General features: G+C 42.5%; 1 long non-coding RNA gene across 1 annotated transcript in view; it reads left to right on the top strand.

The window, feature by feature from the left end:
• The window catches only part of LOC134359738 (uncharacterized), a 182,856-nt gene that overhangs the window by 101,166 nt on the left and 53,740 nt on the right, over window positions 1-27,950 (top strand). Inside the window, exon 2 of the long non-coding RNA XR_010021188.1 lies at window positions 21,794-21,852. This is a non-coding gene — a long non-coding RNA (uncharacterized LOC134359738). The remainder of the gene's footprint in view (window positions 1-21,793; window positions 21,853-27,950) is intronic.

Below are 27,950 nucleotides of genomic sequence, written 5' to 3'. Positions count from 1 at the left end.
GGTCACCTCATTGTAGGAAGGACGGGGAAGCTGTAGAGAGGTTGCAGATGCTGCCTGGACTAAACTGCATTACTTTTGAAAGTAGGTTGAGCAAACGGGGGATTTTCTCTTTGGAGGGAAGGAGGACAAAGATGACTTGATAGAAGTGTGCAAGTTAATAAGAGGCAAAGATAGAGTAGACAGCCAGATACATTTTCCCAGGGTGAAAATAGGTACTAGGAGGCGACATCATTTTCAGGTGATTTGAGAAAAGTATAGGGACATGTCAGGGACAAGTTCCATACGGTGAGATTAGTGGGTACGTGGAACGTCCTGCCAAGGGTGATGGGGAAATGGAGGTTTCTGTGGGAGGGTATGGTTAGATCGATCTTAGTTTAATTTGAAAGTTTGGCATGACATTGTTAGCCGAAGGGTCTGTACTGTGCTGTGATATTCTATGTTTAAAAATTCAGCACAATCATGGTTAAAGAGAAATGGGTCAACTCTTCCCACAGCTGTGGGGAAAATAAATGCAGTTTCCAGTTCAGAGGTATTCATCGCATCTTTTGACTCAGCAGAAAGTTCAGAGGAAGGTACTAACAAAAGAGGAGAAATCAGCCCAGACACACTTCTGAATATCAATCCCACCCAGTCCAGATTTTACTTGCACAAGGAGCTGAGGCTGGTGTGAGTTAGCTGGTGATTGGGTGACTTGTCAAGAAATGGTTCCCTTCATTTGGGATTACACTAGCATCTCCTGGTGAAGAGTAGACACAGTTTATAGACTCCTGTATCACTAAGTTTGGCCCACTCCTCTTGGTGATGAGACAGGGGCATAGACCAGCCAGAAATACTGATGGATCAATCATGCCTAGTAGACGAGAGCTGGCTCCACACACAGACTGATCTGTAAGGAGATTCCGAGAGATTGTACATGTTGGGAACTGGTGCATATCAAACAAGCTGCTGGAGGAACCTAGTGGGTCAGGCAGCATCTGTGGAGGCAAAGGGATGATCAACATGTTGAGCTACAACCCTGCATCAAGACTGGAACTGTGGCCTCTGGGCTTAGTGCTGAGTCAGTGTGGAAAGGAAGGAGAGTTTGCATTTCTCTTTGAATTCCTGTGGCCAGATAAGCAAAAGAAAGAACTTGTCCCTTCACGTTCTTGACGTTCCTCTGGGCTGTTGACTGTTGTATCATGGGAATTGTGCTAGCCAGTTTGTGTGCAGAAGGATCTCAACACTGTTCTACCTCTATCCTACTTCACCCCTTGAAAGCTAAACACTGTTGGATATAGTGGAAAATATTGGTCAGGTCACCGAGAGCGTAAAACACTGCCAAAGGATCATTTGTCCTCATCCAAGGGGGCTGATGGGGCCCATTTGAAGATGTGAAATGTTCCTTTATTGTTGCATTGGACTCCCAACCTTGGGCTGGGTGCTGATGTCCTGGAGTGGGCTTGAACCCTTTACCTTAAAGAGGACCTGAAAGATCCTCTCTACTTTGGATTGTATTTCTCTTACTTGCACTGATGTCCTTATAAACACAAGGGATTCTGCAGATGCTTGAAATCTTGTGTAACACTCGAACTGCAGGAGGAACTCGGCAGGTCAGGCAGCATCCACATGGCAGAGGGAGGAGAAGTTGGCGCGACGCAGCGCGTGTGGCCCTTCCAAATTGATATCGTATCTGTGGAGTAGGATGTCGTGCACAATCCTGATTTGATGGAGACTGACGTGAAGAAGCACGGAGGAACACCTGGAGTAACTTCTGAAATGCCTGCTTCACTGCCGCTGCTACTGCGCAATCGAGAATCTCTGGAGGGGAAGGCCCCAAATCCTCGGCCTTGTCTATTGTCTGTTGCCGGGTCCAGGGTCGAAACGCTCGGCAGAGATGGTGCTCGGTGTCAGAGAGCTGGTCGGAGGCTCGGAGTTTTCAGATGGACTCGAAGTTGGACTGTGGTCGGATGCTTCCGGGATGCTGCATCAGCAAGTTTGCGGCGCTGGAGGTTCACAGTCTGTGTGAGATGATGGGACTTCCAAGAGACTTTGAGACTTTTACCCTGCCTATAGTCTGTTCTTATTAAATTACGGTATTGCTTTGCACTGTTGTAACTATATGTTATAATTATGTCGTTTTTGTCAGTTTTTCAGTCTTGGTTTGTCATGTGTTTCTGTGATCTCATTCTGGAAAAACATAGTATCATTTCTTAATGCATGCATTACTAAATGACAATAAAAGAGGACTGTGTGTCCTCATAATCTAATCTATGGAGGAAGGGGGAGTGGGGGGGGGGGAAACAGTCAACATTTTGGTCCAAGACCCTTCATCAGCTCTGTTGAAGTCATGATGGTCGTGTCCGAAACAGCAACTGTTTACTTCCCTCAATAGATGCTGCCTGGCCCACTGCGTTCCTCCAGTGTTTTCTGCCTCAGGTTATATATGTTATATTTGTTTAATCTGTCATGTAAGTTATGTATAATTTATGTGAAGTTTTACATTTATGTAATTATTGATCATGTTTGTAATGTACTGCAGTGCTGCTGCAAAAAGCTAATTTTCATGACACTTACATCATGGATCTGCATGTCCATCATAATACCAGGGCAGCACAGCAGTGTAGTGGTTAGTGTAACACTATAACAGTGCCACTGACATGGGTTCAGTTCCCACCGCTGTCTGTAAGAGTTTCTACCTTCTCCCCGTCGTGTGGGTGCTCCAGATTCCTCTGAAGGGTTAATTGGTCTCATGGTGTAATTGGGCTCATTGGGCCGGAAGGGCCAGTTACCATGCTGTGTCTCTAAACAGAAATATCTTGCAGTTGAATGTGAGCTCTGAGAATCAGAATCAGGTTTACTACCACTGACAAATGTCATGAAATTTGTTGTTTTGTGGCAGCCAATACATAATTGTGTTCTTCCATCGTCGACGTTGATGAGGACCTCGACACAACTATGATGGTGTCGAGACTAGCGCGTGATTTGGATTTAAGTGAGGGAGAGTTGCGCAGCGTCAGCCTCGCTCTCTCTTCCCTGTTCCCATCTGGATCCAGTGGCAAGATAGAGTTGAGACGGCTGGAGATGGGATAATATAATAATAATAAAACTATAAATTACAATAAGAAGACACCTGTACCACCTCCTCGTCAATGGTAGTAATGAGAAGAGGGACATCCTGAGCAATGGCGGTTCTGGTTGCCGCCTTTTTCAAGCATCGCCTTCTGAAGCTGTCCTTGATGGTGGGAGGCTCGGTTCTGTTCCCTTGCCAGTTTCCCTTCCTGCTGGTTAAAGATTGGGATTGCTTGACCATGTTTTAGCCTCATTGGCACACTGGCATTCAGTGCCCACTCTGGCCCAACTAGGCAGGGGAAATTCAACCACATTGTTGGATCCCATAAGACCAGACTGGGTAAGGGTGGGAGAGTTCTGTCCCTGATGAGCATTAGTGGACCTGATGGTTTTTTGTAACTATTTGGAAGCTTTTGATCACCATCTCTGAAATACAATTTATTTAATTAGTTGAATTTAAATGTGTCCTTTTCCAAGATGGGAACTGAACTTACATTGGTCTATTAATGGTGACTAGTCCAGTCATTTAACCACTATGCTTCTGTTCCAAACAGGGTTATTTCTTGTTAATTCTTTCTCACAGAGCACAGTGCTCAGACCTGGAGAAGTGGATTGTTCAGCTAGGGGTAGGATGCAATGGGGGTTGTAAACACGAAATACTGCGGGAACTCAGCAGGTCAGGACATCCTGATGAAGGGTCTCGGCCTGAAACGTGAACCGTTTATTCCTCTCCATGGATGCTGCCTGACCTGCTAAGTTCCTCCAGTACTTTGTGTGTGTTGTCTTGGATTTCCAGCATCTGCTCTTGTGTTTACAATGAGGGTCATGCGGTGATGTGTGGGTTTCCCCCAGGTGCTCTGGTTTCCTCCCACATTCCAAAGACGTACTGCTGTGGGCTTGTTGGGCAGAAGGGCCTGTTACTGTGCTGTACCTCTGAATAAATAAATAAACAAATAAATAAATAAATAGAGCCCGCTGAACAACGTCACTTGGGTTTAATAAATAGAGCCTGCTGGACAACGTCACTCAGGTTTAGTATCTGAAACACTCCAATTTAGATGTTTTCCACTCTCAGTCTTTGAGTCTATCAAACCATCCAGTGGTTTCACTTTTCTGTTACCTTTTGTTTGCTACATCAGACAGGTTTCTGAAGCATGAGCTCTGAGCATGACTAGTATTAATAGCTGGACTTCAAGCACTGTTAAAAAGATTAAATGCTTTTGTGAATATTCTGTTCGATTTCTCAGTAATCAAAGAAAAGTAAAACACTACTATATTAGTTCAAAAGAATCAAAATGTATGATTTTATTCTTTTAAAAAGCCCTTTGTCACATCTGTTACTGTTAACTCCAACTCTGCAGTGCTATGAGATCCGTGAGGTTGTGTTATTTCTGTAGTTGCCGTCTCCTGGAAGAGCATCAAACGTCTCTGACTGCACAGTGAAATTCCTTTGTAACTTATCTGTCCTTGCGTCAGTGAATGTTGCAGCTCAGTAGCAAAGGACAAAAATGCAAATTTGAAAAGAAAACAAATAAGGATTTGTTTTCCCTTTTCTGGTGAGTTTAGTGTTGCTGGCAATGAACATGCAGTGTAGCTGAATAGTGTAATTTACAATATATTCTGACAGGTTCTGTTTGAACTCACGTGGCCCTGGATAGTAGCAGTTCTTACGATTTCTGTCACAGTATTTTAATAAAGACCATAGACTTGGGAGCAGAATTAGGCCATTTCTCCTATTGAGTCTGCTCCGTCATTCCATCATGGCAGATTTATTATTCCTCTCAACCCTATCCTCCTGTCCTCTCCAAATAACCTTTGGCGCCTTTACTAATCAAGAACCCATCAACCTTCTCTTTAAAAATATACTAATGACTTGGCCTCCACAGCCATCTGTGGCCTTATTCCTTGTTCTTATTCCAAGGAGTTTTGCAATTTACACAGCTAAGAGCATCAGAAACATTGAAGCATTAGTGGTCCAGTGAGCCTGTTGCCCCACCACTCAACAACATCATGGCTGATCTTGCTCCTCAACTCCACTCTCCTTCCCTATCCAATCTCAGTTGATTCCCTTGGTATCCAATCAACCTCAACTCAGAAATCTTAATGGGTCACAGGAAGGCAAGAGGAAGCTTTTCTTTATTCAGAAAGGCACAATCAGAATCTGCCTTATTATCAAAGACGTATCTTGTGAGATTGGTTGTTTTGTGGCAACAGTACTGCACAAAGCATAAAATATACTGTGAGATACAATGTGAAGTCTCCTCAAGCTCCCAAAGAAATAGCCACTGGTACCGTCTTTGCAATTCCATCAACATGTTGGGCCCAGGGTGGATGTACAGAGATGATGACACCCAGAACCCTGGAACTGCTCACCCTCTCCACTGCTGATCCCTCAATGAGAACTGGTGTGTGTTCCCTCAACTTCCCCTTCCTGAGGTGGCCATTAATAGGGGAAGGAATGGAGTGGTTATAAGAAAGATGTCATTAAGCTGGACAAACTGCAAAGAAAATGTACAAGAATGTTGCCAGGACTTAAGGAATGAGTTATAGAAAGACAGTGGGCAGTCGAGGAGTTTATTCCTGCCTTCTCCGCATAACCTTTGACGCTCTTATCAATCAAGAAGTCCTCAAGCTCCACTTTAAATATACTCAATGACTTGCCTTCCACAGCCATATGCAGCAATAAATCCCATAGATTCACCATTTTCTGGCTGAAGAAAGGCCACTCCATATCTGTTCTAAAGGGAAGTCCATCTATTCTGAGGCTACACCCTTGAGTCCTACATTCCCACACTACAAGAAACATCCTCTCTATCTAGGGCTTTCCATATCTGATATGTTTCAATGAGATGCCCCTCATTCTTCTAAACTTCAGTGAGTACAGGCCCAAAGCCATCCAACACTCATACATTAATGCTTTCATTCCTGGAATCATTCTTGTGAATCTCCTGTTGGCCATCTCCATTGCCAGCACATCCTTTCATAGACAATGGGCCCAAAACTGCTCAGAATGCTCCAAGTACAGTCTGACCAATACAATATGAAGTCTTAGCACTATTTTTGTGTTCTCATCCTCTCAAAATGAATGTTAAATGCTTAAGAGATTATTTCAGGACAGATCAGCCAGGTTCGTTTTGCATGCTGGAGCTGGTTTGAGGGACCGAGTGGCCTACTGCAGCTACTGTTCACTTGTGTTATTGTACGTGTTCAACAACAGCACCCTCAATCCTTTGGGATGGAGATTTCCAAAAATATATATTGCCTTCTGCATCGACAACAGAACTTCATGAACGGTGTAGCAAAACTCAAGTGGTACGCTGTACCATTTTTTGGTTGGAAAAGATTTTTTTTTTGAAGTTTGATATTCCGAGTGAAAACTTCTTTAGCGATGGGGAAGCTGGTGATCGCCTTGATGGATGGTCCACCTTCCAGTGGCTTGCAAACACAGAGTATTTCATCTGTGGTTATTTTGCAAAGGCAAGCTGATGTGAGGGTGATTTTGCAGATGCTGGGAACTGCCTTTGAGATGGGAACAGATAGAAGTCACACAGAAGATTAGTGGCTATAAAAATTATCCTCCTTTTTAAAAAAAACCCTGTCATTACTTGTATATGATGAAAAGTGCACGGGACAGTTTGTGTCTTCGGATTGAATTATGCCCTGAATGTGTGTGAATTGCAGGACCAATGAACGGCCAACAAACAGCGTGCTGTACACACTGGTAGAGCAGAAGGGAAACAAAATGCTGAACGTAGACTCAGTGACCACTTTATTAGGTACACCTGCTCATAAATATCTAATCAGCCAATCATGTGGCAGTAACTCACTGTATAAAAGCATGCAGACATGGTCAAGAGGTTCAGTTGTTGTTCAGACCAAAAATCAGAATGGGGAAGAAATGTGATTGAAGTGGCTTTGACTGTGGAATGATCGTTGGTGCCAGATGGGGTGTTTTTTTTTGAGTATCTCAGAAACTGCTGATCTCCTGGAATTTTCATGCAGAGAATGGTGCAAAGAAAAAAGAAATCCAGTGAGTGGCAGTTCTGCGGGTGAAAGCACTTTGCTATTGAGAGAAGCCAGAGGAGAGTGGCCAGACTGGTTCAAGCTGACAGAGATGTGACAATAACCATGTGTTACAACAGTAATGTGCAGAAGAACATCTCTGAATGCACAGCATATTGAAGGGGATGGGCTACAGAAGCAAAAGACCATGAACCTACAGTCAGTGGTCACTTTGTTAGGTATAGAAGGTACCTAGCAAAGTGGCCACTGAATGTATTTGCAAGGGATGTATGCTTTTTTAGCAACTCATGTACATAGATCGAGTGGGTAACTAGAGTCTTTTACCCAGGGTTGAAATGACCAATACGAGGAGGCACAATTTTAAGCTGATTGGAGGAAAGTATAGGGTGCTGAGGGAACAAATCTGCCTTGATATCATTGACTGACTGAGCAAATATGAGGGGCTGAATGGCCCACTTCAGCTTCTATTTATTGTCAAAGAGCAACTCAGCCTAGAAACAGGCCCTTTGGCCCATCTGGTCCCTGCCAACCAAAGTGCCCCATCCAAGCCAGCCCCACTTTCTGGCATGTGGCCTGTAATTTTCTAAACCTTTCCAATCTGTGTCCCTGTCTAACTGTCTTTGACAAGTTATTAATGTATTTCCACTTCCTCTGGCAGCTCATTTCACATTCATACCCCTCGTTCCTAATCTTTCCCTTCTCACTTTAAGCCTATGCCCCCTAGTTCTTGATTCTCCGACCCTGGGGAAAAGGACCATGTGCGTGTAGGACCTTGCATACTCCCTTTCCCATGATTGTACACACCTCTATAAGATCACTCCTCAGTGTCCTGCACTCTAAGGTGCAAAGTGTCAGCCTATTCATCCATTACCTGTACCTCGATCCTTCACGTCCTGGCAACATCCTTATAACTCTTTACAGTTTAATAGCATCTTTCCTGTGGCAGGGCGACTGAAACTGAATGCAACCCTCCATGTGCAGCCTCCCCCGAGTCCTGGACAACCTTTATACTTGATGCCCTGACGTATGAGGGCCAGCAGTATGAGGGGAAGTCTTCTTCAGCACCCGGTCTCCCTGCACGTCCACTTTCAGTAAACAATGTACTCTGCTCTACAACAAGGAATTTAAATCCAAATGAATAAATTAAATCAACTGGGATTTAAAAAATTTAAGTCATTCACAGTGACTGCGAAACTGATTTACGGTCTTGCTGAGTCATACTCTTCAGGAAAGGGAATTTGTCATTCTCATCCAGTCTGACATAACTGTGACTCGGCATCACAGAGCTGTGGTTCATTCCACAATGCCCTCTAAAACGTCCCAGTCACGTCCAGGAGAGACGGATGGGCGTGAAGGAATCAAATGCCGCTGATTCCCACATATTGCTAAATATTAAAGCATGTTGAGGCTTTATAAGGCATTGGTCACACCACATTTGGAGTATTGTGAACAGTTTTGGGGCCATGTCTAAGAAAGGTTGCACTGGAGAGGGTCCAGAGGAGGTGCACGAGAATGATCCTGGGAATGAAAGAGTTAATGTATGAAGAGCTGGAGTTTAGAGGATTGAGTTGGGGTAGGGATCTCATTGAAACCTGTGGAATATTGAAAGCCCTAGACAGAGTGGATGTGGAGAGGATGTTTCCTAAGGCTTGGGAGTCTAGGACTAGACAACACAGCCTCGGAATAGAAGGAATGCCTTTTAGAACAGAGTTGAGGAATTTTGTTAGCCAGAGGATAGTGAATATGTGGAATTCAATTGCCACACATGACTGTGGGTGTATTTAGAGAGGAGGTTGATATGTTCTTGATTACTAATGATGTCAAAAGTTGTGGGGAGAAAGCAGGAGAAAGAGATAATAAATCAGCCATGATGAAATGGCAAAGCAGACTTAATGGGCCAAATGCCCTAATTCTGCCCTGTGCTTTATGGTCTAATCTTCAGTTATATTTCCAAAAACTGGAAGTAGGTGAGGTGAAAATGCACTTTATTTGTTCATATTATGATGGATCTTTTAAGTGTACTTTATTCATGGCAAATAAACCCGATAAAGTCATCTCTGCATTTATTGTGTTATCAGTTCAATACATTCTCTTACAATCCACTGATGGTTTCTTCCTAAACAACGCACCCATGATATGTTTGAGAGGCAATTACACAGAGTCCAGTCTCTCTGTGTCCAGTAGTGGGAGGATCAGTTGCCCACATTTGACCCACCCATCATTGATCCAGAACTGAGGCAAGAGTTCAGAACTTGGAGTCACATGGAAGTCATACTGAATAGGATTCAGACCACACCAACATTTCAGCACATCTACCCTAATCCTACTTGCCCAAGTTAGGATGGTATCTTTATCTCCCTTACCTATTTAAGTGGCTGTCTGAATGTCTCTCAAATTCGACCGCTTCCTCTGGCAGAAAGTTCCTGATGTAAACTACTGTCGGGCTGGAAGTACACGGGTCTTGGTCCCACACCACCAGGTTCAGGAACAATTTTTACCCTACAACTATCAGGCTCCTGAACAGATGTGGATAACTTCAATCACCACTACTCTGAACTGATTCTAACACCTACAGGTTCATTTTGAAGGACCCTTTGTAACTTGGGTTTTCAGAATTGTTTCTATTTGCATAGTTTGTCTCGTTTTGCACATTGGTTGTTTGTCAGTTATTGTTAAAGTATATTTCTTTATTTAAAATATATTTCTTTATTTTCCTGTAAATACCTGCAAGAAAGTGAAGCCCAGTGTGGTATATGGTAATATTACATGTATTTCGATGGTAAATTTACTTTGAACTTTAAACTCTCTGGGGTAAAAGTATCCCAATATTGGATGGGCATCTTTATCTTGTGACTATTCAAAAGTTACTTAGGTGGAAAACACAACAGAATTGGGAGCCAACTTCCATGAATCCAAAGCAATTTAACTTTTTGACATTTCCCATGTCATACTTGGCTGTATTTATCTTTTTAGTTAAATAACTGATAAAACATGTAGAAATAAAAGAGGCAATCACCACAGTAACAAGCAGGGTAGGCCATTGCCATGGGAACAAGAGACCTCTTTACTCAAAGAAGTAGAATTTCCCTTTGTGACAAAATCAGGTGGTGGAAAAACATTTTTCAGTCCATCTGTCAATTCATTCAAAAGAACTATTTTTAAAAATTTTATTCCAGGAAAACAGCCAATAACAAATCTGTGGACCTATAGGCCATTTCTTTGTGTCCAGTCTTTGAAGAATGTGTTGAAATCATGACTGCAGGGTTTTTGTATGGCAGTGAGAAAGCGATAGCCTTTCACCGAACCAGTATATTTATCTCTTCTGTCAGCCTAACACGCTTTATTAGGTGCAGTGTAATACAATTCTGATATGAAAACATTTGAACAGCCCGTAGGGTGTGGGTGGGGAGCAGATCGCCAATTTAAGATACAAGAGGCAACCACTGACACAAATGATAAAAGTTTGTCTCTGTTTCTGGCTTCCTTCATTCTCAATGAAAAGAGACAGGAATGTTTACATATATTTTCATGAAATAAAAACCTTTATTTAAAGGTAGCTAGAGCTGGGATTTTGAATATACTGTATATGTGTTTTGGATTAAGAGATGGAAAGCTTTTGTTTAGCATTCAAGGGGTCTGTGCTTCTCTCTAAAGTGAATCGTGTCAAGGTGCCGAGCCAAAGAGAAAAATCGCTCAAGATCTACAGTAGCTTTCTTATTCAACCACAGTGGAGGTTGGTATCTATGGAATTGAACCTTGGAACTATCAACATCAGAATAGGAGGAGGAAAGAATTAGAGGGGACTAAACAAATGCACAAGCTACTCTAACCCATAGCCGGTGTTATCAGTCAGTTGTGGCAAGAGAAAGGGCCACCCTAGTTTATAATCTTGCCACACTCCTGACAAGTATTTGATGTACTTCAGCAACCAAAGCTCTTAAAGAAGATTTGCAAATCGGCTTGGCAACAGAAAGCAGAGGTTGGTGATAAATGGTCTGAGCTCTACCGAGGGAACGCTGACTGGTACAGGTCAGCAAACATCTCTCTCAACCCTTTGACATTCATGCCTTTACTGAGGGATGTGGACAGACTTTGCTCATATTTGCATGTTATGCATTCAAAGTCACTATCTTATCAAAGTACATATATGTTGCCATATACTACCCTGACATTCATTTTCTTTCCGGCATTTACAGGAAAATAAAGATTTGAAAAATAATTTATGAAAAACTATACATAAACAGACAAACACTGACAAATAACCAATGTGCAAAAGAAGACAAACTGTAAATAAAAAATAATCCTGAGAATGGGAGTTGTTAAAGTTCTTGAAAGTGAGTCTGCAGGTCATAGAGTCAATTCAGAGTAGTGGTGATTGAAGTTACCCACACCAGTTCAGGAGTCTAATGCTTATAGGATTCCTGAGTCTGGTGGTGTGTGTGTAAAGATTTTTAGCTCCTGCCTGGTGCGTGTATTGAGAAAAGACCATGGCCTGGGTGGTGGGGATCTTTAATGATCGATGCTGCTTTCTTGTGGCAGCGTTCTGCGTCAGTGTATTCAGTGGTGGGAAGAGCTTTGCCTTAGTGGACTGGACTATATCCACCACTGTCTGCTGGCTTTTCTGTTCCTGGGCATTGATGATTCCATATCAGGCCATGATGTAACTAGGTAGGTTATAAAACCATCTCTTCATGTCAAACTGTCTAAGGTAAGGAAGCTCAATCATCTTCAAACTGATGGGCTGAGGGCTTCAAATGAATTTTACTGGGGGTCATGATGAGATAGTGTGATCCTCAATTTAGAGATGCAGCTGTAGGGAAAGCCAACGTGATACCAACAAAACTGCTTATCAATGTAGATTAATCTCAAGGTGAGCCTGATTGTGGATGTACAGTATATACAGGGAGGTGTGTCTGTATGTGGAATTGCTAGTATTATAAACAACGTGTGGAATAGAGTCATAGAGCTTCTGTGTCCACCCAGCTAGTCCCAATGTCCACATGTCCTATATCCATCCAAACCCTGCCCCTTCCGTGTAAATAAAAGTTACCTCTCTTAACCGCTTTCGGCAGCTCATTCCATACACACGCCACCCTCTGTTTGAAAACTTTGCTGCACAGGTCCTTTTCAAAACCTTTCCCATCTCAACCTAAACCTCTGTCCCCAAGCTGTGGACTCCCCTACTTTTGTTTTACTTTACAGAAGATTAAGTTATGTGATTTCAAAGCAGGTTAGCTCGACAGAGCAGACATTGTTCAAGGAGGGAATACTGCAGGGAACGGTGAAGTCCATGTTCTATTGGTGTTAGTAATCTGACTGGAGAAAATGTTCAATGCTGAATACTATAGGGATCTGGCTGAATCTTGAAGATTGAACTGGATTAATTTCCAGGATCATTAACTTCTGGAAAGTTCTTTTCATGACTATTCGCTTCCCAGAGGAATGAAGAAAGTCATGATGGGAAAAATGCCCTTTTGCATTAAGGTCTTAATGAGCATTTTCCTACGCAATAGTTTGTCCCAACTCATGAACGTCCTAGACCCATTTTTTTTTACTGTTTGCACCTTTGTGCCCTTTTCAGGAAAATAATATTTTCATTTTCCAGGCCATCATGGGTAAAGCCCATCCCACCACTGTGCACATCTACAAGGAGCAGTGTCACAGGAAAGCAGCATCCATCATCAAGAACCCCTACCATCCAGGCCGTGCTCTCTTCTTGCTGAGGCCAGCAGAAAGGAGCCTCAGGGCTGTCACCACCAGGTTCAAGAACAGTTATTACCCCTTGACATTCAAGCCCTTGAACCAAAGGGGGTAACTTTATTCAACTTCACTCACTCCAACACTGAGCTGTTCCTAGAACTCACTTTCCAGTACCCTTCATCTCATGTTCTTGATATTTGTTGTTTATTTATTTATTATTGTTTTGTTTATTTGTATTTGCATAGTCTTTTGTATATGAGTTGTTTCTTCATCTTGTGTGTAGTTTTACATTGATTCCGTTGTTTTTTGTATTTACTGTAAATGCCTGCAAGAAAATAAATCTCTGGGTTGTACACAGTGACACACGTGTACTTTGGTAATAAATTTACTTTGAACTTTGATTTTATGTACAGAACAGTAGCATAGTCGTTAGTAACACTTTGCAGAGCCAGCAAACCAAGTTCATTTCCTGCCAGGTTTGCAACTTCTCCCCATGATTGCATTGGTTTTCTCCAGGTGCTCCAGTTTCCTCCCACATTCCAGTACATATGAGTTAGAGGTAGTGAGTTGTGGGCATGCTGTGTTGCTCCCAGAGCATGGTGATAGTTGGGGGCTGACCCAGCACATCGTTGGACTGTGCTGGTCGTTGACGCAAACGGTACATTTCAATGTATGTTTCAGAGTATCAATGTACATTTGACAAATAAAGATCATCTCATCTAATCTATTCTAAACCAGAAGAGTTCCTCTTGTACCTAGAAGAATTTTCCTTACCAGGAGTTGCTGCATCACTTCAACATTTCCTGTCAGAGTCGCCTTATGTTCAGATACTCCTGCACCGAGCATCACTTAACGTACAGTAATGTGCAAAAGTCTTGGGCACCCTAGATTTTATATAAATTTTGTTTTAGATGTTTGCCTTTTGTCTTCTGCATTAGTGTTTTTGTAGAAAAGACCAAATTTTAGATTTCCAAGCATTAACTTTCAAAAAAAATTAAATGTTACAAAAAAGTTTTTGCATTTCATTGAAGAAAGTAACATTAATTAATGGACGACTTTTCAAATAAAAGTTGGATTACTTTGTATGATTAAACAAAGACAACAAACAGGTGGTAATGATTAATAACATAATGAGTTGAATGTACTAAACTGATTAACAGTAACACAAACGGGTGTAGAAGGAATCAAACTGGGTGAAGGACAACCAAACTAAAAGGTGAGGGTGTGGCAGATGTGACAGTTTTTTTTAAGATTATGAGGACACGCAGTTCTCTTTCGTTGTCATTTAGTAATGCACAGAAACACAAGACAAACCAAGACTGAAAAAACTGACAAAAACCACATAATTATAATATATAGTTACAACAGTGCAAAGCGATACCGTAACTTCATAAAGAACAGGCCACGGGCACAGTTAAAAAAAAGTCTCAAAGTCTCTCGAAAGTCCCATCATCTCACGCAGACGGTAGAAGGAAGAAAAAAAACTCTCCCTGCTATGAACCTCCAGCGCCGCAAACTTGCCGATGCAGCACCCTGGAAGCACCCGACCACAGCCGATCCTTGAGTCCGTCCGAAAACTTCGTGCCTCCAACCAGCCCTCCGACACCGAGCGCTGAGCACCATCTCTGCCGAACGCTTTGACCCCGGCCCCGGCAATAGGCAAAGCCGAGGATTTGGGGCCTTCCTCTCTGGAGATTCTCAATCGCGCAGTAGGAGTGGCAGTGAAGCAGGCATTTCAGAAGTTTCTCCAGATGTTCCTCTGTGCTTCTCACGTCTGTCTCCATCAAATCAGGATTGTGCACGGTACCTACTTAACAAATACAATATCATTTCGGAGTGGCCTCACGTGCTGCGTTGCGTCGCCATCTTCTCCTCCCCACTGAAGTTTAACCTTCAGATCATCAATTCCTCCGCCATGGCAAGAATGAGCATAGCAACAAGACACAAGGTGGTCATCCTGCATCAGTACAGTCTCCCGAGCAGAAATTTCACAACAGTTTCAGGATGTGCTATCCCAGATTTTCTGAAGAAGCACATAGAAACACAGTGGTTGGCCACGGAAAGTGAGAGCAGCAGGCGAGAGATACATCATACTGACATTCCGTCTAAATTGGAAGAAGTCCAGCACGGTTGTCAGTTCTAAACCCACAGAAACCACTGGAACCCAAATACAGAGTCTGGAAAAGTTTAGTCAGAAGTGGTCTTCATAAAAGTGTTGCTGCCAAAAAACCATTCCTCTGAGGTTGAACCAAAGCCAGGTGACTCACCCACGCACAAAGACACAAGGACAGGGATGCTGAACAATGGCATCAAGTGTTCTGGAGTGACGATTCAAAATGTGATTTTTTTTTGGCTCAGATAGAAGGGCTGGAGAGCACTGCATGATGAGTGTCTGCAGGCAACAGTGAAGCACAATGGAGGTTTTCTGCAGGTTTGGGGCTGCATTTCTGCAAATGGAGCTGGTGATCTGGTCGGAATTAATGAGATCCTTAATGCTGAGAAGTACAAGCGGATTCTCATTCATCACTCAATACCATCAGGGAGACACTTAATTTCTCCTAACTTCATTCTGCAGCAGGACAATGACCCCGAACACATGGCCAAGATCTTAAAGAACTATCTTCAGTGAAAGGAAGGAGGAGTTCTGCAACAGATGGTATGGTCTCCACAGAGCCCTGATCTCAACTTCAAAGATTCAAAGTGCATTTATTATCAAAGAATCTATAGAGAGTACAACTCAGATTCTGTAAACATACTTTGATAATAAAAAAACGCAAACAACAGGAATTCTGCAGATGCTGGAAATTCAAGCAACACACATCAAACTTGCTGGTGAACGCAGCAGGCCAGGCAGCTTCTCCAGGAAGAGGTACAGTCGACGTTTCAGGCCAAGGCCCCATCGACTGTACCTCTTCCTAGAGATGCTGCCTGGCCTACTGCGTTCACCAGCAACTTTGATGTATGTTGCTTTGATAATAAATGTAGTTTGAATCTTTGAATCATCAATGCTGTCTGGGATTACCTGGAGAGACAGAAGCAAATGAGACAGCCAAACTCTGCAGAAGGACTGTGGCAAGTTCTCCGAGATGCTTGGAACAACCTACCAGCCAGTTTTCTTATAAAGCTGTGCAACAGTATGCCTGAGAAGCAGAGAAAACCTACAGCACAATACAGGCTCTGCCGAACATGTCCGTACATTAGAACTACCTAGGCTTACCCATAGCTCTCTATTTTTCGAAGCTCCATGTATCCATCCAGGAGTCTCTTCAAAGACCCTATCATTTCCGCCTCCACCACCGCCGCCGGCAGCCCAGTCCACGCACTCACCACTCTCAGCATTTAAAAAAAAACTTACCCCTGACTTCTCCACTGTACCTACTTCCAAGCACCTTAAAACTATGCCCTCTCGTGCTAGCCATTTCAGCCCTGGGGAAAAGGCCTCTGACTATCCACACAATCTATGCCTCTCATTATCTTAGCAACACACATCAAAGTTGCTGGTGAACGCAGCAGGCCAGGCAGCATCTCTAGGAAGAGGTACAGTCGACGTTTCAGGCCAAGACCCTTCGTCAGGGCTAACATTAGTCCTGAAATGTCGACTGTACCGCTTCCTAGAGATGCTGCCTGGCCTGCTGCGTTCACCAGCAACTTTGATGTGTGTTGCTTGAATTTCCAGCATCTGCAGAATTCCTGTTGTTTGCCTCTCATTATCTTGTACACCTCTATCAGGTCACCTCACATCCTCCGTTGCTCCAAGGAGAAAAGTCTGAGTTCACTCAACGTATCCTCATTAGGCATGCTCCCCAATCCAGGCCACATCCTTGTAAATCTCCTCTACACCCTTTCTATGGTTTCCACATCCTTCCAGAATTCAGTACAGTACTCCAAGTGGGGTCTGACCAGGGTCCTATATAGCTGCAACATTACCTCTCAGCCTTAAACTCAATCCCACGATTGAAGGCCAATATACCGTACGCCTTGTTAACTACAGAGTCAACCTGCACAGCAGCTTTGAGTGTCCTATGGACTCAGACCCCAAGATCCCTCTGATCCTCCACACTACCAAGAGTCAAGCCATTAATACTATATTCTGCCACCATATTTGATGTACCAAAATAAGCCACCTCACACTTATCTGGGTTGAACTCCATCTGCCACTTGCAAGCCCATTTTGCATCCTATCAATGTCCCACTGTAACCTCTGATAGCCCTCCACACTATTCACAATACCTCCAACCTTTGTGTCATCAGCAAGTTTACTAACCCATCCCTCCACTTCCTCATCCAGGTTATTTATAAAAATCACAAAGAGTAAAGGTCCCAGAACAGATTCCTGAGGCACACCACTGGCCACATGCCTCCATGCAAAATATCACCCGTCTACAACCAATCTTTGCCTTCTATGGGCAAGCCAGTTCTGGATCCACAAAGCAATATCCCCTTGGATCCCATGCCTCCTTACTTTCTCAATAAGCCTTTCATGGAGTACTTTATCAAATGCCTTGCTAAAATCCATATATACTACATCTATTGCTCTTCCTTTATCGATGTGTTTAGTCACATCCTCAAAAAAAAAATTCAATCAGGCTTGTAAGGCACGACCTGCCTTTGACAATGCCATGCTGACTATTCCTAATCATATTATACCTCTCCAAATGTTCACATATCCTGCCTCTCTGGATCTTCTCCATCAACTTACCAACCACTGAAGTTAGGCTCACTGGTCTATAATTTCCTGGGCAACCTCTACTCGCTTTCTTGAATAATGGAACAATATCCGCAACCCTCCAATCCTCTGGAACCTCTCCCGTCCTCACTGATGATGCAAAGATCATCGCCAGAGGCTCAGCAATCTCCTTTCTCGCTTCCCACAGTAGCCTGGGGTACATCCCGTCCGGTCCTGGTGACTTACCCAACTTGAAAATTGATGCAGTTTTAAAGGCAAAGGGTGGTGACACTCAATATTGATTTCATTTAGTTTTTCCTGTTTACTGCTCTTTATAATAATTTTTTGAAATTTAAAAACTTTTCATTTCATCATTTTTGGAAGTATCTTTGCTTTACAGAATTTTTTTAACATGTGCCTAACAATGTTCCCTCTAATTTTTAGTAGTCAGTGTGTGCAAAAATCTTACGTTGTGCAATTTTTTTCTTGTGACAAAAGTATGTACGCACTGAATGCACACATGGCACAGTTTATGTAGCTTTACAAAATATTTGACATAAAACTGCACAGAATAACAACAAAATAACATATTTAAGTCACTCAGTTATTTTTTTCTCTCTCCTGTCTTTGGCATTTACCCATTCTTTGTAAACTCTATCTAGACTAATAGAAATTCCATCCAGTTGATATGGTCTTACTCTCAAAGGGTATTTCACATTTAAAGATGTCTTGTAGGGCATTATGTATCCCATTCCAATAGTGTTTGATAACAGGGCATTCCCAGAAAATATAATGGTTTGCATTTTGATTTCTACAATTTCTCCAGCAAACGGGGGGGTTATATATTCTGGGTATATACCTCAAGAATGGTTGGAAACAGATAAATATTTAATGAATGTACTGTTGGTGGCTGGTAAAAAAACCCGTACCAGGAAATGGTTATCACAGGAAAGCCCAACTCTAAATGTATGGATTGAAATTACAATGGACATTTACAAAATGAAGATAACAGCATCTGTTAATCAAAAGTTGGAACAATTTTATTCATACTGGAAAAAATGGTTTAACTACATAACACCTCATAGGCCTGATTTTATTCTCACAAGTCAATGAATATGTTGTAAAAAAAATCAATCCCGACTTTGTACATAGTTTTCTTCTTTCGATTGTTTTTTCTTTCCTCTCCTTTCTATCAGATAAATATTATGCGGAGATTTGTGACAAATATAATTATATAATATATACGTACAGTATCTGAAATACATCTTATGGAAACATTTGATTATGAAATTCAATAAAAAATAAGTTACAAAAAAAAAGAAAAACTTGGACAGCTACATGGATGAGAGGTGCATGAAAGGATATGGTCCAAGTGCAGGTCAGTAGGACGAGGCAGAAAAATGGTTCGGCACAGCCAAGAAGGGCCAAAAGGCCTGTTTCTGTGCTGTAATGTTCTATGGTTCGATGATAGCTTTTGATACTCATTAACATATCCAAATGACATTCACCTAAACGGTTTCTCAGCTTGTTTTTGAGTTGATTCATTAGGCTAAGACCTTGTTCACAGTCTGCACTAGACGCAAGAAAGGTTCCCCCAATGTCCATCAACTGTGCAAGGTCACAAAATTGTTCATTTTGAAGTACAAATGCCACCATTTGCGCAAAGTTTGAAATCAGTTTGGATTTAATTTTTTCTTGCACAGAAAATTTGAAATCATTAAACTGTCTATTACAGTATTTTCAGCTAGAAAATCATGATATTTAAGACATAAGGCGTTAACTTGTTTGTTGCCAAATGTGAAGTCACAATCTGCAACTGCGGAGAAATCAAAAGTTGACCATTCTTGTACCTCATCTTCAGGAAACCTTTCTTCTAAATGAACACAAAGACTATTTATAAAAGTCAACAGCGAACTTGTATCTACTGTGATGTTTTCTTCGCGTTGTTGGCTTAGCAAAACTTTAACTTTGTCATTCCACGAAACATTGTCTCCCAGATCCCGGAACAGGAAAGGTGAGGTGACGTAAATTAGTGACGTGCATTGTGGTATGTGAAAAACCGATTAACTAGTTAATGGAAACATTTAGCTGAAAGATTATTTTCAATAAGTATAATTATTAATTACTACAGTATTTTAGGTAACTAACCTTTGGTGCGCACATTAATTTCCCTTGTGCGCTGGTTGAAGAACGTGTGCGCGCAGCATCAGTGGAGGAAAATGTACTGTCGACTGGACCTCAACCAGAATATGGTCTGTCCATTTCCTTCCGCAGATGCTGCCTGACCTGGTGAGTTCTTCCAGCATTGTTTGTTGTTCGTCGATATTCCAGCCCCTGCGGTCTCTGGTATCTCAGCCACGTACAGCAGTGTAGTCATCAGGGAAGATGCCGAGATCTACAGAGACGGTAGATGCTGGAATCTGGAGCAACACACAATCTACTGGAGAACTCGGTGGATTGATAGTGGTGGGGAGAGGGGGGAGGAATTGTTGATGAGTCAGGTAAATACCCTGCAATAGGACCCTCATTAACTTTGAATAACCCAATTACCACCGCAGTGGATGCCTATAACCTTGTCACTAAGCACAGCCAATAGAATTGTTGTTCCTGGACAATGCACAAGGCCATCTTTATGTCGAATATTTTAAAGAAAATTCCTCTACCCCTGCTTCCTCAGTTAAAAGGCCACTCTGAAACCAAACGCTTTGAACTATATTTGGTCCACTTTCTTGTCATCCTAGGCTGCTTGGTAACCAGTGAAGTAGTGCAGTCACTGTTGTAAGTAGGAAACATGACAGCCAACCTGTGTACAGTGAACTTGCACAAATTGCATCTGATGTTAATCAGACGACCTGCTTTTTATACATTTTGATTTTGGGGATAAATATTGGCCAGAACACTAGGGATAACTACCCTTCTGTAAATAGGTGTACAGGTGTCTCTGTATAAAATCTCTTCCAACAGCTCACTCCTCAGGCACTGCAGCTCCTCCTCGGGTGAGCACCAGAACATCACCCCACATTGTGGTTTGACAGGAACACAGAATCCTCAGACACAGAGACTAAACTGTTGTGAGGACCAGAACTCCCAGCAGTGCCTGTTCCAGCAGGTTCACAGTGTCATTTAAAACTTCGACAAACTTCTGCAGATGCACAGTGGACAGTATCCTGACTTGTGGAGACATGGCTTGGTGTGGAAAGATTCAAAGGTTCAAAGATTCCAAGTCCATTTATTATCAAAGAACGTGTAAATTATGCAACCTTGAGATTTGTCTGCTTGGAATGATTAATGCCCATGAATGGAAAAAGCCTACAAAAACTAGTGGATACAGCCCAGTCCATCACAGGCAAAACTCTTCACATCACTGAGCACATCTACAAAGAGCGCTGCCACAAGAAAACATCATCCATCGTCAAGGACCCCCACCTTGCAGGCTATGCTCTCTTCTCGCTGATGCCATTGGGAAGGAAGTAGAGGGATTTTGATCCTACGCCACCAGGTTTAGAAACAGTTGTTACCCTTCAACCATCAGGCTCCTAAACCAGTGTCAATAACTTCACTCACCTCAACTCTGAACTGATTCCACAATCAAGCACTCTATAACTCATTCTCAGTATTGGTTGTTTACTTATTTACTTATTTTTTTAAAATTTGCAGGATTTGTCTTCTTTTGCACATTGGTTGTTTGTCAGTCTTTGTATGTAGTTTTTAATTGATTCTATTGTATTTCTTTGTTCTACCATGAATGCCCACAAGACAATGAATCTCAATATGGTGACAAATGTGTACTCTGATAATAAACATACTTCGAACTTTGTATTTGAACTGGTGCTGTGCTTGCTAGTCATCAGATCCAGCCTCAATCTTTCCATTCAGTAAGATACATTCAGTGGGCTGAGAGTTCTCAGTTGACTTGACAATTTTATAATAATTTTTTGCCACACTCGATCATCCTTTCCTTGTGTAGTCAGTGGGCTTTAACAGTTCCAGTTTTATACCTGTATACTGGTTAATTCTATTCTCTGTTGGAATCTCAGTACTAAAAGTATTCACAACTATGCACGAGAGATACTGCAGATGCTGCAAATCCTGAGTAACAGCACACAAAGAATGCTGAAGGAATTTAGCATTTAGTAAGATTGGTCTTTGCCTGAAACAGGGTCTCGGCCTGAAACTTTAACAGTTTATTCCCCTGCAGAGATGTTGTCTGACTTGTTGAGTTTCTGCAGCTCTTTCTGTGTGTTACGCACTATCATGCATGTGCTTTTACCGTGGTAACTTAATTATAAGTGAAGAACTCTTTGGAAAGTAAGCGGTTTGATGTTCTTACAGCGATTTCTTTTATTTACGTTTCAGGTTGCTATAAATCTCTCCTTGGATCAGGAGTGCAGAATCACAATGGCAATGGCTACCTGGTGAGTGGAATTATCGCACTACGTAATGGCTGTATGTACTCTGAATGTAAGAGAGGTGTTGTCTCGTCTTGGAGGTCAAGTGAAACTGCATCAATGTTGAGTTTATTACTGATTGCAGAAGTATCTGTGTGCACAGGTGCAATGAGAAACTTGCTTGCAGGAGTGTCACAGGCATCTAGCATCACATCCAAAACATTCACAACAAAAACAAAAATTAAACAAGAAAGAACACAATTAGAACAAAAATCGCAATGTCCATTTTAGTGCAAAGTGGTCAAAGTGTTCATGGTGTTGCTGTTCTGAGGTTGTGATTAGGGTTGTACCTGTTGGTCCAAGCACCAAGTAGTTGAAGGGAAGTAGCTGCTCTTGAACCTGTTGGTGTGGGACTTCAGGCTTCAGTACCTTCTGTACAATGATATCTCTGAGGACATGACATCTCCTGGATGGTGAGGTCTTTACTATAAACGTGATATCATGGACAGAGTAGCCTAATTCTTCCTTAGCGTGTTCTTTCTTGATGATGACCTGCCTCAGGAAGAGTAACTCTCACACACAATGCTGGAGGAACACATCAGGTCCTAATGTGTCCCAATCCTCAGTTCCTAATTCCTCCAGCATTTTGTGTGTGTTACTCCGGATTTCCAGCCTCTGCAGAATCTCTGGTGTTTCTGTCTGAGGAAGAGGTTAGGGTGAATACTTTTACAAGTGAATGAGTAGCTCTGGGATGGTGGTGAATTATTGTGGATTGTTTCAGATAACAGAGACTGACACATACTGTCTTTGATATATTCCCTTGATTGGATATTTGAACGCATTGCTTTCATATCAGTTGGACTTAAGTTAGGAGACAAAATGGTATCGATTTGAGCCGTATTCCTGAGTGTGTTTTACTGAGCTTTTCAATATTTCATTTTACTCTCAATGCCCTTTATCCCTTATTTCGCCACTCCAATATCAAACATCAAATCTAAGTTACTTGCTTTACAGTTGTGACCCTTTCCAAACTTTACCACTTCCCCAGGGGAGAGAGGGGGACAATCGTTTATGTAAGTGTCGTGAACAGAGTAAATTAATATGAACAAATATAACCTGCAGAGAGTGTTTGGTAGTTTGCATGTGATACAGTGCCCCCGTTGGATGTTTTCATGTTTTATTGGTTTACAACATTGAATCACAATGGATTTAATTTGGCTTTTTGACACAGGTCCACAGAGAAAGACTCTCTCGTGTCAAAGTGAAAACAGATCCCTTAAAAGGTGATCTAAATTAATTACAAATATGAAACAAAATAATTGATTGCAGAAGTATTCACCCCCCTTAAGTCAGTATTTAGTAGATACAAGTTCGGTAGCAAATACAGCCTTGAGTTTGTGTGGATAGGTCTCTATCAGCTTTGCACATCTGGACAATGCAATTTTTCCCCATTCTTTACAAAACTGCTCAAGCTTTGTCAGATTGCATGGGGATCATAAGTGAACAGCACTTTTCAAGTACAGCCACAAGTTCTCAATTGGATTGAGGTCTGGACTCTGACTTGGCCACTCCAGGACTTTGTTGTTTTTAAACCATTTCTGTGACTTTGGCTTTATGCTTGGAGTTATTGTCTTGCTGGAAAACAAATCTTCTCCCAAGTTGCAGGTCTCTCGCAGACTGCACCAGGTTTTCCTCCAAGATATCCCTGTATTTTGCTACATTCATTTTACCCTCTACCTTCACCAGTCTTCCAGGGCCTGCTACAGTGAAACATCCCTACAACATGATGTAGCCACCACCATCCTTCACGGTAGGGATTGTGTGTTTTTGATTATGTGTGGTGTTTGGCTTATGCCAAATATAGCTTTTAGTCTGATGGCCAAAAAGCTCAAAGAACCTTCTTTCTGTTGTCTCCCACATGCCTTCTGGCAAACACTAACTGAGATTTCATCTGAGTTTTTTCCCACAGTGGCTTTCTCTTTGCCTCTCTCCCATAAAGCTGCGACTGGTGAAGCATCTGGACAACAGTTATTGTATGTACAGTCTCTCCCATCCCAGGCACTGAAGTTTGTAACTGCTTCAGAGTTGTCATAGGTCTCTTGGTGGCCTCCCTCACTAGTCCCATTCTTGCATGGTCACTCAGTTTTTGAGAATGGGTTGCTCTGGGCAGATTTACAGCTGTGCCATATTCTTTCCATTTCTTGATGATTTGGAAATGTATCTATCTCCTGATTTGTACTTTTCAATAACCTTTTCGTGAAGTTGCTTGGAATGTTCTTTTGTCTTCATGGTGTAGTTTTTGGCAAGATATTGACTCACCAGCAGTTGGACCTTCCAGATACAGGTGTATTTTTACTAAAATCAATTCAAACACCTGGACTGCACAGAGTGATCGCCATTTAACTAATTATGTGACTTCTAAAACCAATTGGCTGCATCAGTGATGATTTGGTGTGTTATATTAAAGGGGAGAATACTTACACAATTAATAATTACAGGTTTCCCCCGCCATCAGAAGGTAGAGCGTTCCTATGAAACGGTTCGTAAGCCGAAATGTTGTAAAGCGAAGAAGCAATTACCATTTAATTATATGGGAAAATTTTGTGAGCGTTTGCAGACCCAAAAATAACCTACCAAATCATGCCAAGTAACACATAAAATCTAAAATAACAGTAACATGTAGTAAAAGCAGGAACGATATGATAAGTACACAGCCTATATAAAGTAGAAATACTTTTCCACAATCATTGCCGGCACTGTTCTCTGTAGCGAAAATCTCACGCAAGTGCTCTCGGCAGAAAACCTCACGTAAACGCTGTTGGCAAAAACACTCTCTCCAGTAACCTTTAAGCTATGAAGCTGCCAAATAACACATAAAAGTACAGAGCTGATATAAAGTAGAAATAATGTATGTACATTTTAGTATCACTTACGGGAATCAGGACAGCGCAGAGCACACTGATGATGGTGTGTTAGACTGAGTCGTCGCAGGTTGGGGTGGTGCAGTGGCCCCCACCCTCCGGGCCGCCGACTGATACTGATCCACGAAGCATGTAGGGGTACAGCAGTAGCCGGGAGGCATCCAGCACATCTATAAGAAAAAAACCGAAATAAACATGCTAATTAATTACGTGTCAGGCAGCACCTAATTAATTAGCATGTTTATTTCGGCTTTTTTCTTCAAGATGTACTGTGTGCTTCCTGGCTACTGCTGCGTTCTCCACGAATCGGTATCTGTCCGTGGCCTGGGTGTTGGGGTGGTGGGACAGTGGGGTGTCATCTCGTCGTCTGTTTCCATTAGGACAGGCAGCTCATCTTCTCCTATGACTGCCCGCCTCGATGTCCAAGGTGGAGATTCATCATCTACTGTGGCTGATGTGGAAGGCTTGCTTGACTGCTGAGCCTCGCGCATTCTTTTATCATACAGTTCTTTGTAAGCACTCAAACCATCCTGCAAATATCCTGTAAACCGACGTACCCTTTCAAAACTAAAGTCGTACTTTATCATTGCAGCGAAAATATCACGCAGTTGCTACACTTTCTGCATTCCGTTTCGATTGTTATCCTTTCCTCTTCCAATTGCATCAGCTTTTCATCTATCAGTTCTTGGTCATGGGATGCCAAAACCTCCTCAACATCATATCCGTCAGCTTCCACAAGCCAAACTCACGTTGTCCTTACTTTGTTCAGCACGATCAAAACGCTTAATTATGTCTAGTTTTACGCTAAGTGTAACACCCTTACTCTTTCAGGCTTTTCCGACACCTTAGAACTCATCTTGCTAACGGCTGCTCAATGCAACGTGTTTAAGCAATGCCATTCCGAATCCGGGGGAGAGCGGCCGCTTGGGGCGCGCGCTGCCTTTTATCGCGCGCTGATTTTTTCGCGCGCTGCCTTTTATCGCGCGCTGATTTTTTTCTTAACAGTGAAAACATCTTCCGTTAGCGAAAACAAGGAACTAATGTAGGTCTTTTGTAACAGTAAGGTTTCGTAAAGCGAACGTTTGAAAAGCGGGGGACACCTGTATCTGTTTTGTATTTGAAATTAATTTAGATCACTTTGTAGAGATTGTTTTCACTTTGACATGAAAGAGTCTTTTTCTGTTGATCAGTGTGTGTAAAAAAAATTAAATCCTCTGTGATTCAAAGTTGTAAGACAATAAAACATGAAAACTTCTAAGGGGGTGGGGTGGGGGGGGGTGGTTAAATACTTTTTGCAGGCACTGTCTGTGATTCTTAACCGTTTAAGTCTGAGATGTACCCAGCATCAGTCAATAGGTGAAAATGACAGCTGCCCTGTCCCTTTCTCCCCTGCTTGGATACTGTACCATATTTCCATAGATATTAACATGGATGAAAGAAAAGTGGAGGGATAGGTGGGAGGGAAGTGTTAGATTGATCTTGGAGTAAGTTAAAGGTCAGCACAGAATTGTGGGCTGAAGAGCCTGTACTCTGCTGTACTGTTAGGTCACCATGTGATAGATCTCTGTTTAGTCCTTTGAGTTCCATGCTGGTTCATTTCATAGAACATAGAACATAGAATAGTACAGCACATTACAGGCCCTTTGGCTCACAATGTTGTGCCGACCCTCAAACCCTGCTTCCCATATAACCCCCCACCTTAAATTCCTCCATATACCTGTCTAGTAGTCTCTTAAACTTCACTGGTGTATCTGCCTCCACCACTGACTCAGGCAGTGCATTCCACGCACCAACCACTCTCTGAGTGAAAAACCTTCCTCTAATATCCCCCTTGAACTACCCACCCCTTACTTTAAAGCCATGTCCTCTTGTATTGAGCAATGGTGCCCTGGGGAAGAGGCGCTGGCTATCCACTCTATCTATTCCTCTTATTATCTTGTACACCTCTATCATGCCTCCTCTTATCCTCCTTCTCTCCAAAGAGTAAAGCCCTAGCTCCCTTAATCTCTGATCATAATGCATACTCTCTAAACCAGGCAGCATCCTGGTAAATCTCCTCTGTACCCTTTCCAATGCTTCCATATCCTTCCTATAGTGAGGCGACCAGAACTGGACACAACACTCCAAGTGTGGCCTAACCAGAGTTTTATAGAGCTGCATCATTACATCGCGACTCTTAAACTCTATCCCTCGACTTATGAAAGCTAACACCCCATAAGTTTTCTTAACTACCCTATCTACCTGTGAAGAAACTTACAGTGATCTGTGGACATGTACCCCCAGATCCCTCTGCTCCTCCACACTACCAAGTATCCTGCCATTTACTTTGTACTCTGCCTTGGAGTTTGTCCTTCCAAAGTGTACCACCTCACACTTCTCCAGGTTGAACTCCATCTGCCACTTCTCAGCCCACTTCTGCATCCTATCAATGTCTCTCTGCAATCTTCGACAATCCTCTACACTATCTACAACACCACCAACCTTTGTTCGTCTGCAAACTTGCCAACCTACCCTTCTACCCCCACATCCAGGTTGTTAATAAAAATCACAAAAAGTAGAGGTCCCAGAACAAATCCTCGTGGGACACTGCTGGTCACAATCCTCCAATCTGAATGTACTCCCTCCACCATGACCCTCTGCCTTCTGCAGGCAAGTCAATTCTGAATCCACCTGGCCAAACTTCCCTGGATCCCATGCCTTCTGACTTTCTGAATAAACCTACCATGTGGAACCTCGTCAAATGCCTTACTAAAATCCATGTAGATCACATCCACAGCACTACCCTCATCTATATGCCTGGTCACCTCCTTAAAGAACTCTATCAGGCTTGTTAGACATGATCTGCCCTTCACAAAGCCATGCTGACTGTCCCTGATTAGACCATGTTTCTCTAAATGCTCATAGATCCTATCTCTAAGAATCTTTTCCAAGAGCTTTCCCACCACAGACGTAAGGCTCACCGGTCTATAATTATCCGGACTATCCTTACTACCTTTTCTGAACAAGGGGACAACATTCGCCTCCCTCCAATCCTCTGGTACCATTCCCGTGGACAACGAGGGCATAAAGGCCCTAGCCAGAGGCTCAGCAATCTCTTCCCTCCCCTCGTGGAGCAGCCTGGGGAATATTCTGTCAGGCCCCAGGGACTTATCCGTTCTAACGTATTTTAACAACTCCAACACCTCCTCTCCCTTAATATCAACA

The sequence above is a fragment of the Mobula hypostoma genome, chromosome 2 (assembly GCF_963921235.1).
Source record: "Mobula hypostoma chromosome 2, sMobHyp1.1, whole genome shotgun sequence".
NCBI classification, from domain to species: Eukaryota; Metazoa; Chordata; class Chondrichthyes; order Myliobatiformes; family Myliobatidae; genus Mobula; species Mobula hypostoma.
This window is presented reverse-complemented; position numbering and strand designations above follow the sequence as displayed.